This window comes from Adiantum capillus-veneris, chromosome 17 (assembly GCF_014529385.1).
Source record: "Adiantum capillus-veneris isolate H3 chromosome 17, ASM1452938v2, whole genome shotgun sequence".
Lineage (NCBI taxonomy): Eukaryota > Viridiplantae > Streptophyta > Polypodiopsida > Polypodiales > Pteridaceae > Adiantum > Adiantum capillus-veneris.
The window spans coordinates 127,891,813-127,903,630 of record NC_140947.1 but is presented as its reverse complement, the minus strand read 5'-3'; positions in this window follow the sequence as shown (position 1 = coordinate 127,903,630).

Here is an 11,818-nt window from a genome sequence, read left to right as displayed (position 1 = left end):
AAATTACTGCAAAACACGAAGTAATATCAATGTAAAATGTGTTCAAAGTTTGAGTAGCTTATCAATCTAGCTCGCCATTGCAACTTATCCATTAGAAGATGGTTTTTTTCTTTTTGGGTTTTTTTTGTGTGTTATATCTACGCTTGAGTACGTTCGGCTCTCTTCTAGTGATGATCAATTGTTAAAAGCAATAAACACAACAAAAGATTCAAACAAACAATTACAAATTGACAAATCTTTAACTGTCAAAAGTAATAAGGAAACACTCATAAAATACTATTCTACCAAGGTGATATGAACTGCTCCCCTCCAATCACATCCTTGGGACCTCTCTTTGTTGGCTCCACATGTCGAATTGTTGCGACGTTCCTCTTTGATGTGTTTCCAATCTTCTTTGTCGATCCAAGCACACTTGTTTTATTTGTTCTTGAGCGCTTCTCTGTCATGCTGCACTACGAGCACGGGTGGAAAATCAAGAATCGAAGAGATTAAGTGTAAATTGGCGGTGAATGTGTTCCTGACTATGTCTTTGCAGATTATGTGTAAATTGGTAGTGAATGTGTATGCCAGACGTGGCCAAGAATGTGGTGATCTTAGGATATGTTCAACATGGCAGTGACAAGGAAGCTTCGGGTTGTTGTTTTCGCTCCATTGCTAGACAGTGGCTATTGGAGAAACATGTTGAGCTTGAACATGCCTTGGTCGATATGTATGCCAAATGTGGTGAGCCAAATGTAGCATTGATGTGGGCTATGCCCACTACAGGTAGTGCAAGGAAGCTCTAGAGTGTTAGATGCTACTAGAAGCCATTTGCACAAGAAAACTCTTTTTAGGGTAAAGGGGCCAATATAAGGCCACATAAGAGAGGGAGCCTAGATCTCCAGTCAATAGCTCATTTGATTTTCCTCGCCGAGATCTTTCCAAAAAAATTCATCTCAACTCTTTTGACGATCGGAGCCGAAAGTTACAATTCTATTTGTGCATTCTGGTGTAACAAAAATGGGTGTGAAAAAAAAGACACACCAACCCCAAAAGAAAGACATGGGTGCCGACAAAGCTTAAAGTCACCCATTGCCCAATGAAAAGGTTTCATTTCAAATAAAATGAATGTTGAGCATCCTTTTGGATTGCACAAAGTGGGTTCAAATTTGTCTTATAGTTGAGGGTGTCATTGTCCTTTCTTTGGCTGGTTGTTTTTATTGGCCCCCTTACCCTATGGTGTCCTCAATTTATATAGAAACTCAAGTTCATTGGATGATGGCCGCATGCCTTTTTATAGCATGATGGAGAATCTGGCTTTATTCTAGACATAGAGCACCTCACTTGCATGGTTGACCTTTATGGATAGTCAAGGCATTTCGGCAAAGTTATGAGAGTAAACAAGACATTTTATGATGGTCAAGTAGAATGGTTTCAAAAAAGAGCATCATACAAGCTTGGAGCTAGAGCTAGGTTAATGATTTGTACCATTCCAATCGTGTCACCATCATCACAGAGCACTCTCCCCCTTTCTCATTCATTCGTGGCCTAACTACACTCCCTCCCTTCCTCTCCCTCCCCATGGGGGAGGGAGGGAGGATGGAGCTTCATGAGGCACCGTGAAACAACCTCTTCACGACGTTCTCCTGTGAAAACCCTAACCCTCGATAGCACTCTCTTTCCATCAACCCTCATGCCTATGTCTCAAACCCCCATTACTAGAGTCGCCCTATGTACAATGCTACTTCAATAGCCTCCATTACCACAACTCTTTCTACTAGCAATACTTTCAACAATAGAAGGAAATTTCAACAGATACCTCAGCAACCCTCTTATGCTGCAATGGTGATGCAATCTCCACCTTACTTCTAATTTGGAACCACTTCTATGCTCTAACCTCTCCGAACAACTGCTGAAACAACAATAGGTAAGTCTCCTCTGTTGCAAGCTCAAGAATGTTTTAGAGAATTAGAGACATAGAAAGTTCATTGTAGTGGTTGCCCTTGATCAAGTGTGTTTGCTGAGTAGGTGCCTGCCCCCGAGGATCAGCTAGAAGGTGAACCAAGAACTTCCAAGAAAGAAAATGAGGTAGATGACCCCTGATTGAGGATGGGGTCACTATCCCCACCATAGAGCTTGAAATGTGGCATGCGTAACTACAGGATATGGTAGTTATAGGGCTTTGCCATGACATTAGACCCTCTATGGAAACTCTGAAGGCTTGGAGAGCAAAACAATGGACAAATAGGAATATTAAGGTTACTAAGGTGCGATATCTTCCTAATAACTAATGTATGTCTTTTTTAAATGCTTCCCTACAAGTTGTAGGGCATGGCTGGTTGATTATAACCAATACACCCATGACTGTTTTTAATTGGAACCCTGAATTCAACCCCAAAGGTCCTAAACCCACAAAGGTACTTGTAATGAAATTGGCCTATTAACTTGAGAGTAGCAGAAATTAATGAGAATACTTTTAAGAAATTACTTTGTGAGCATAGCGGGTGAACTAGTTGAAGATAAAAACATAATCATAGCAATTAATTAACTTGGCATGAACAATACTTTTGCAAGAGAGAGAATTTAGAGAATATGACAACAGTTGAGGACCAGATTTATGTGGAGCTGGTCCCCCCTCCAATAGGCATTTGTATTATAATTTCTCCCATTAAGAAAGACTTGTTACAATACAATCTTTGTGATCCTTGTTACCTAGGTGGTTCAATGAAGATGGAAAGCTTCATGCATCACAAGCATAACATAAACTTTGAAGAAAGCTTTAACTATCCCAAGCCTCGGTCCCAAGACCTCAAACACCTTCGAAGGTGGAGAGAGCTAGCAGGGAATGAGGGTAGGGAAGAGGAAGAAGAAACATTTCACAGGAGAAATAATTATTTCCTCATTTATCATAACTCTTCTTGCTAGCATACATAATAGCATATAATGAAGATGGAGAAGATGGAAAGCTTAAGAACTGAAGCATGACTCTTGGTTGGATTTGCACTCCATAGCCAAGACTGTTGGTGTAGGCTCTCAACCTCTACTTGCTTGGAGAAGGAGAGGGAGATCTTGCACTTTGTACATTGCATAATGAGAGTGTGTGTGAGTGTGTGTGGGAGAGTATACCCCCTAAGAAACACCCTAGCTTGCTTTGGTCCACCCCCCCTGGTAGCTCATGCTTGAAGCTCATTGGACCCCTCCAGGCCTTAGCCAATCACAAGCAGGAGGCCTTACAAGCAACAAGGGTAGCCTTGGGATAAGTGTCCCCCTTCCCCCTTTGAGAGAGAGGACTTGATAAATGCAAAGATAATTAATTAAATCTCCTAAATTATCATTGGACCCCTTGGTGACCAACCAATAGGCTTTAGGCACACCATGAGGGCAACATGAGGAGGACTTGACAAGTTTCCCCTTTGCTTTCTTTGTCCTAGGCATGCCTTGTGTGAGTGAGTGTGTGTGTGTGTTCTCTCTCATCCCCCCTCATGTAGTGCTCGCCCCCTCCTTGTAGGGATTGAATTTGGACTTTTGACACCTCAAGTCTCTCAAGCCTAGGCCCAGTTCCCACCATAAGCTTGGCCCTTAAGCACTTCAAGCTTGGATTGGGTTCTCACCTCAAGTACAGCCCTAGCATCTCAAGTATGTCAAGTACCTCAAGCATCTCAATCATCAAGCACCTCAAGAATCTCAGTCATCAAGCACCTCAAGCACCTTAAGCTGATGTATTCGGCCATCTCTTTAGGTAATCCCGCAAAGAATTGTTGCTTTGGCTCTGTAAAGTCTATCTTTGGAAAGATAGTAGCCTTGAGATGTAAATCCCAAAACTTGTCTACATACTTGTGGATAGACTCATGAGAGAGAAGCTTCAAACTGCACCATTTGGTAAGCACTTTGTCCTTTGCATCGCTTGCAAGGGATTGCTTCATGATGGAAACTCGTAGAGTTTTCCATGTCTTTGGGGATTTGCCGTTGCCACGAAGGCTAGCCCACCAGTGACGAGCTGATTTTTGAAAGTGCATAGCTACATGGCGTAGCTTGGAGGACTCCTTGAATCTCTCATCTCCAAAGGTCGCATCAAATTGCTGGATGAAGGTCAACACTTTGTCAGTAGCACCAAATGTGTCATCATAGGTGAGAAAATAGATACTCTTTCCTCCCTCCTTGAACTTCTTTAGCTTTTGGGACCTTCGCCATGCAAGGTATGATTTACGATGTCCTCCCCTTCTGTATTCTCTAGGAGAATAGCCATAGCTTTCATCAAAAGAGGAGGAAGGTGAAGAAGAAGGAGAAGAGGGTGACCTCTTCCTAGCCCTTTTCTTCCTTTGTTTCCTCTCTTCCCTTTCGGAAGAGTCTAGACCACCGTCTTCGTGGAGCCACATCTTCAGAGGAACTTTAAGTTTCATTGCTTTCTTGCTCTTTAGATTCCTCCTCTCAAATGGGAGAGAGTCTTCTTTTGGGGGTCTCTTCAAGGGGCCTCCTAAGCTCTCTCTCTCCTCTGAGGAAGGGAAATTCCATAATCATGAAGTTGTTGGAGTGACTTTGGCTTGCAAAGCAGGGTTGCCCAAAGCTTGCTGCAACCTAGTAACGAGATAATTCACGAACATGGGGGCATCATCATTAGCACCTTCATGTGCAAAATCAAAGCTGCTAATGTTCATTCTACTCTCTTGATTATTGTTAGCCATGTTAACAAAATTTATGTATGTACTTAATGTATGGTTTGGCAATTCAAAACCTTAGTTTCCACTCCTCTTAGCCTTTGAAAATCGGCTCTTAAGTATCTACACCCACGGCTCGAAGTGGTTAATTATAGAGAGTAGTGGAGTAGGTCTAACATAGCAGAGTTGCCGAGGGATAGCTCCTTTTGGACTTCTTATGGCTCAATAATGATAAAGTTGTAGGCAAGTCTAAAAAGACTCCATTATTAGGTCCAAAGCTCCCGAGATGTGCACCATAACCCACATAGTGGGCTCAGCAAAACCAATAATAGATCCCGGTTCCACTTACCCTAATATACTTAACAAAATCAACCATTTATAGGCTACTTAAGGACCTCTCTTCTTAAGAAAGAAAGAGAAACCAAATGCTCTGATGCCAATGTAATGGGATTGGACTATTAACTTGAGAATAGCGGAAATTAATGATAATAATTTTAAGAAATTACTTTGTGAGCATAGCAAATGAACATAGTTGAAGATAACAACATAATCATAGAAATTAGTTTACTTAGCATGAACAATACTTTTGCAAGAGAGAGAATTTAGAGAACTTGACAACATTTGAGGACCAAATTATGTGGATCCAGTCCCCCCTCCAATAGGCATTTGTATTATGATTTCTCCCATTAAGAGAGACTTGTTACAATACAATTTTTTTGTTCCTTGTGACCTAGGTGATGCAATGAATATGGAAAACTTCATGCATCACAAGCATAACATAAACTTTGAAGAAAGCTTTAACAATCCCATGCCTCAGTCCCAAGACCTCAAACACCTTCGAAGGTGGAGAGAGCTAGCAGGGAATGCGGGTAGGGAAGAGGAAGAATAAACATTTCATATGAGAAAGAATTAGTTCCTCACTTATCATAACTCTTCTTGCTAGAATACATAATAGCATAGTAATGAAGATGGAGAAGATGGCAAGCTTAAGCATTGAAGCATGGCTCTTGGTTGGATTTGCACTCCATAGCCAAGAGCGTTTGTGTAGGCTCTCAACCTCTACTTTCTTGGAGAAGGAGAAGGAGAAGGAGAGGGAGCTCTTGCTTGGAGAAGGAGAGGGAGCTCTTGGACTTTGCACATTGCATAATGAGAGTGTGTGTGGGAGAGTATACCCCCTAAACAACCCCCTAGATTTCTTTGGTCGACCCCCCCTTGCAGCTCATGCTTGAAGCTCATTGGACCCCTGCAAGCCTAGCCAATCACAAGCAGGAGGCATTACAAGCAACAAGGGTAGCCTTGGGACAAGTTTCCCCCTTTCCCCTTTGAGAGAGAGGACTTGATAAAGGCAAAGATAATTAATTAAATATCCTAAATTATCATTGGACCCTTTGGGTGGCCAGCCAATAGGCTTCAGGCACACCATGAGGGCAACATAAGGAGGAACTTGACAAGTGTCCCCTTTGCTTTCTTTGTACTAGGCATGCCTTGTGTGAGTGTGTGTGTGTGTTCTCTGTCATCCCCCCTCATGTAGGGCTCGCCCCCTCCTTGTAGGGATTGAATTTGGACTTTGACGCCTTAAGTCCCTCAAACCTAGGCCCAATTCCCACCACAAGCTTGGCCCTTAAGCACGTCAAGCTTGGCCTGGGTTCTCACCTCAAGTACAGCCCTAGCATCTCAAGCATTTCATGCACCTCAATCATCAATCACCTCAATCATATCAAGCACCTCAGTCATCAAGCACCTGAAGCACCTTAAGCTTGGGCCGGGTTCCCACCTGAAGCACCTTAAGCTTGGTCTAGGTTCCCACCTCAAGCACCTCAAGCGTGGGCCAGGTTCTCACCTGAAGCTCAGCCCTAGCTTACCTATCATAATAACTAATATCTAATTCTCCTAAATGATTTTCTCATGTTAAACTGATCATTTAATGTCGAAAAGTGCCAGGGGAGAAAAAGCTAGAATATTGGTTAAGCTAGAAAACCGGCCACAGTAGAAATCCAAAGGAGGGAAAATAGGGATCTAAAGGGGGGGCCATCTACAAAAGATCAAGGTGCAACGATGGGCCCAAAATACCCTAAGGTTCAGCCCATTAAGATATCCAAAATGCTAAGGTTCCAAAATTCAAAGGTTGTGTCCAAAGGTCAAAAGCCTAGGAAAATTGGATGCTTTTTGTGTGCTCAAAAAGTCTTCATGCATCCCTACATAGAAGGGGGGTGAGCTCTAGAAGTAGGAGATGAGAGAGAAACACACACAGACACACTCACAATCTCCTTTACACAAAGGGAAAGAGGGACACATGTCAACTCCCTAGCCTAGATGCACACAAGGTGTACTCAAACCCTATTGGATGTCCATGGAGGTGGACCAATGAGAATTAGGCTAGAGTAAACTTAGTTTAATTAATTTAAAAACACTTAATAAAAGAACCAATAATAAGTAATCTCTCTAGAAGACTATTGGACAGTCTCCCAAGGGGTCCAATGATCATTCAACAGCACAATGGCTTGCCTGATTGCTATTAGAGCCAGGAGACAAAGGGGTCCAATGAGAGTTTAGCTGCATTAATTAGTTACCTAAAGTTCTCACAAAAGCGGAAAGGGGGACACATGTCAAAAGGCTATCACTTATGTTGCTTAAATTTCATTGGCTAAGCCTAGCATGGGCCAATAGGGTGTGAGCATGAGAAAATAGCATGAGGGGTCGACCAAGAGAGAGAGGGGATTGATTTTTCAAAGGCATTATTGCATACACACTCAAACTAGTCTATGTGTGGAGTAAGGAGACTCTCTATCTCCTTCTCAAGCTTTAATGGAGAGCTTATCACCTACTCCAAGCTTGTGAGAATGGAGGCATACACCAACAACTCTTGGCTTTGTGATGCAAATCCAACCAAGATCCAAGCTTCAATGCATGCTCATCTCCTCTACCATGCTAACTACTAAGCTAAGCTATGCTAATATGAGTGATTATGTGAGGAGATGTACATCTTTCTCGTAAGACTACTCCTTCTTCCTCTCAATCTACTCTCATACCCCGCTAGTTCTCACCATCTTCAAAGGTGTGTGAGGTCTTTGTTTTAAGACCGTGAGGGAATTGATGTTGCATTTAACAAGTGTTTTGCTTAGTTCTTGAAGTTTCCATCTTCGTTGCACTAGCTAGTATTGAAGGAACACAAAGAATTGTATAGTAAAATGTCTCTTTTGATGGGAGAAACCATAATACAAAGCCTTTTGGAGGGGGAACCGGCTCCATGTAAGTCCGGTCCTCAACTGTTCTCAATAGCTTAATTCCTCTCTCTTTTGAAGTATTGTTCATGCTATCTAACTACGCATTATAATTTTTGTTGCTCTCTCCACCCAAGCACTCTTGTTATTCTCATGAGGAGTCTATTCTAATGAAATTCTCACTATGTTCATGCTATTTTCCGCTACACACAAGTTACTAGGCCATTAAATGTTACATACCTAAGGTCAAAGGACTTTTACACTAACTATTGGGGTCCTTCAATGAAGTTAACCCTAAGGTCTTATGCTCCATTGGTTAGCCTTGCTCTTTGATAGACCATCTCTCATTTGGGCCCCTTTACCATTGGCCCTCTGTTGAGATAGATCTATAAGCATATGTCTATATTTTAACCCTTGTTCCCGTTTATTCTCCCACATTAAATGATCACTTTAATATGAGAAAATCATTTGGGTTGGTTAGATATTAGGTTTTATGACATACTAGTTGGGTAGCTTTCTTTGCTTTAAAATGTTGGGAGTTGGGTGGGCAATGTTCAAGGGCAAAGAACAAGAGGCACCATCAATCCTAAATGGGACCCTCAACTGGTAATAGAAGTTGACATTAGCAAGGATTTAAAGTTTGAAGTTCCTATTGAATATTTTGCATGTAAATGTTTGCATCTTCAAAGAGAGTGGCTTACAAAAATCTCCCAATGCTTGTTTCCATTGTCTTAAGCAAGGTCACTTCATTAAGGATTGCCATGACTTGAAACCTACCCCTACTTTAGAAGAAACTATGCAGGATAATAATGAAGGTTTTTAGATTGTCTCAAAGAGGAGTTCTGCTAGAGGAGGGAAAAATTCCAAAGGGAACACTTTGAAGAGCAAATTGATTATAGCCCTCTATTGGAAAATGTTTTTGACTCTTTCAATTATGATCTAGAAATCCGTGAGGATCAAGAGGATGAACAAGATTTGGACGCTAAAGGACCAAGGAAGAACTTCTCAGAGTCACTCCCAAAGTCAAATACCTATTTAGAAGTCACCTCTACAAGAAGAGGGCCTAAAAGAGGACCTCCATCATGTGGAGAGAGCTAGGGGTATGTCATCCTCTTCCTCCTTTGACACTGAGGAGGAATTCCTAGCTCACAACCTCCTAGCATGCTATTCAAGGACAATCCTTCTTTTGAAGGTCAGCTGGAAGAACAAGATTCTGCTTTCTAAGACAAGGTAGACTTCTCCTCTACTCCCTCAATGGATATTTTAATGACCCAAGCAGAGGAAGAAAGTATTCATGTGCCTTTAATAACCAAATCCAAGAGGAAGAAAGAGTCCTCTAAAGACCCCAACATGATTTTTGTATCTTCTGTTAAACCCCTAAAAAGTGGAAAAAAATGATTTGACCCCCTATGAAAGACCTCTTTAAATTGTAAAGGTTTTACATATCCCACCAAGGCTCATGTGCTTAAACAATGGATAAGGGAATCCAATGATAAACCTAACATTTTTTGTTTGTAGGAGCTTAAAGTTTCTTGTCATTAACCTTCTTAGAGTTGGAACAGGACTTAAATGGTATAGCACATGATCATGGTAATGGCAAGGGAGGTGCAACCATAGACATTTTGGAGCAATTTAATTCACTTATTATTGCAGCTCACAAATCTTCAATCAACTATTGGGTTGCTATTTCTTTCAAATGTCCCTTCAATTTCACAATGGTCTTCAATTATTCTCCTAACTCTATTTTTGACATATCTACTTTATGGTCAGGGATTGCTATTTTGCCTAAGCCATGCATACTTGTAGGATATTTCAATATGGTGGAAAATCTAGAAGACGGGTCGAATGAAATGGTCAAACTATAAAAACACCATATTATTGAATTATGTATATAAAGTATTTTCCTTATCCCAAGCAAGAAGACTCAACCCCATTGTGCATTCTATTATTCTACTTGAACAAAAATATTTTATAGAGGGTAGATTTATCCTAGATGCCATAACTACTTTGTGGAAGGCCATTGAGCATGCAGAGGATACTGAGCAGAGCTTCATGTTTTTTAAAATTGATTTTGACAAGGCTTATGACAGAATTAAATGGGACTTTATCTTTTGATCAATGTATGACATAGGATTTGGCAAGATGCTTATAAAATCCACTGAGATTCTATTTGGAAATGCCTTTTCCAAAATTGAAGTTAATGTGGTGAATTGATTTGATTATATTCCCCTACTGAGGTATATCAAAGAAGATTTCCCCATTGCTCTATGCAATATGCTCATGCACTGAGATGGATGGTCAATGATGCAATGTCTTCAGGAAAAATGAAAGGCATAGACATTCTTGGGACATGTAAGAAGTTGTGCTTACAACAGTTTGTAGATGATACTACTGCCTTAATGCATAATGAATTGTAGACAATGGAAACTTTCTAGTCATGCCTTAATACTTTCTATAATGCCAGTGGATCTGTGGTTAATCACTTCAAAACAAGGTTTAAAGACTCTTCTGGTAACTTTCCAACAATTTTCATAGACTAAGGATGTACTCAATTTGAGGATGGTCAAATTTTCAAACTGCTAGGGATACCCATGGGGTTCAAAGTTACCCTCAAGCAGACATGGGAATGGTTGCTCAATAAGATCAGGCAAAAGATGTTCATATGGCAAAACTATCAACCTTCTTTGTCCAACAGGGCTTTTGTTTTAAATCATGATATAATGCCTCACTAATTTATTTTATGTTTTGTTGGCAGCCAGCAAAGTATTAAATGTAGAAGGCCTTTGCACTGTTCAGATCCTTTTTGTGGGGAGGAGATCTTGAGCATTTTCAAACCCCAAAATTTTATTGGGACATCTATTGTCTTCCTAAATCTAAGGGAGGACTGTGACTTCTTAATCTATACACAAGATCTCCACCAAGCTGGCAGGGAAATGGATTCTTAGGAGTCTTGATTCATAGGACATTGGGCTCTACTCCTAAAAAGAATATGAAAAAATTCAAGTTAAAGGACTGCAAAGCTTGGACCAATCTAATCATAAGATACATCATTCTGTCTCCTGTCAGATTCTCCCCGTATGGATCTAGTTTAATTTGTAGGTTTTGGGGAGCTTGGCAATTCATAAGGGAGCAATGAAAGCCTGCTCGCTCATTTTAATCTAACACTTTTTGCTTTCTTTAGGATTCACCCTAGTTTGGATTTTTTGTAGAGAAATGCAGATTAACATTAAATAGGAAAATTCACAAATGCTACAAAGCTAAAATTCACTCATAGGGTCACTGTTTCAATGGATTCAACATCAAAGAGGAGCTCTCCATCAAAGCTCAATAGCATCTTTCTTAGGGAGATGCAGCCTTGTGCCTGGAAATATTACATGAGGCTCTTGCTAAACTACATCTCCTTCCTAGAGGAGGCCTCCACAAAGCTGAAAATGTGAGGCTTGCTAGACAAATCTATCAACAATTCATGCCAAAGGATGGTATAGAGGAAGGACTGAAGAAAGTTCTTAACAGAAAGTGGAATCAACAGTGGAGTTGCAAACAATGGACCTATAGATTTCAATGCATCTAGGGTACCCCAGTCAAGCATAGTACCCTTCTCTGGATAATTATGCATTAGGGGGTCTAGTGCGGTAGAAAAGCTCTCAAGATAGGATTTAGTGTTAGAAGATTCTTGAGATGTTTGCAGGATATGAAAAACAACCCCCACCTCTTCTTCACTTGCATGGATAACAAGGCAATACTGGACAAAGTTCAATTGTGTGGAATAATATGTAAACTCGTGCCTATTGAGGCAAAAGACCTCCTTTTAGGAAACTGCAAAGGCTTTGATGTTCCTCTTTGGAAAATTTGGTGGGGAATCATCTTATGGTTCATGTGAATCGATAGGAATATTGTTGCCTACAACTCTCCCCCTCAACACCCTCACACTCTCCATTTTGAGTTGAAGAAGGCATTTGAATT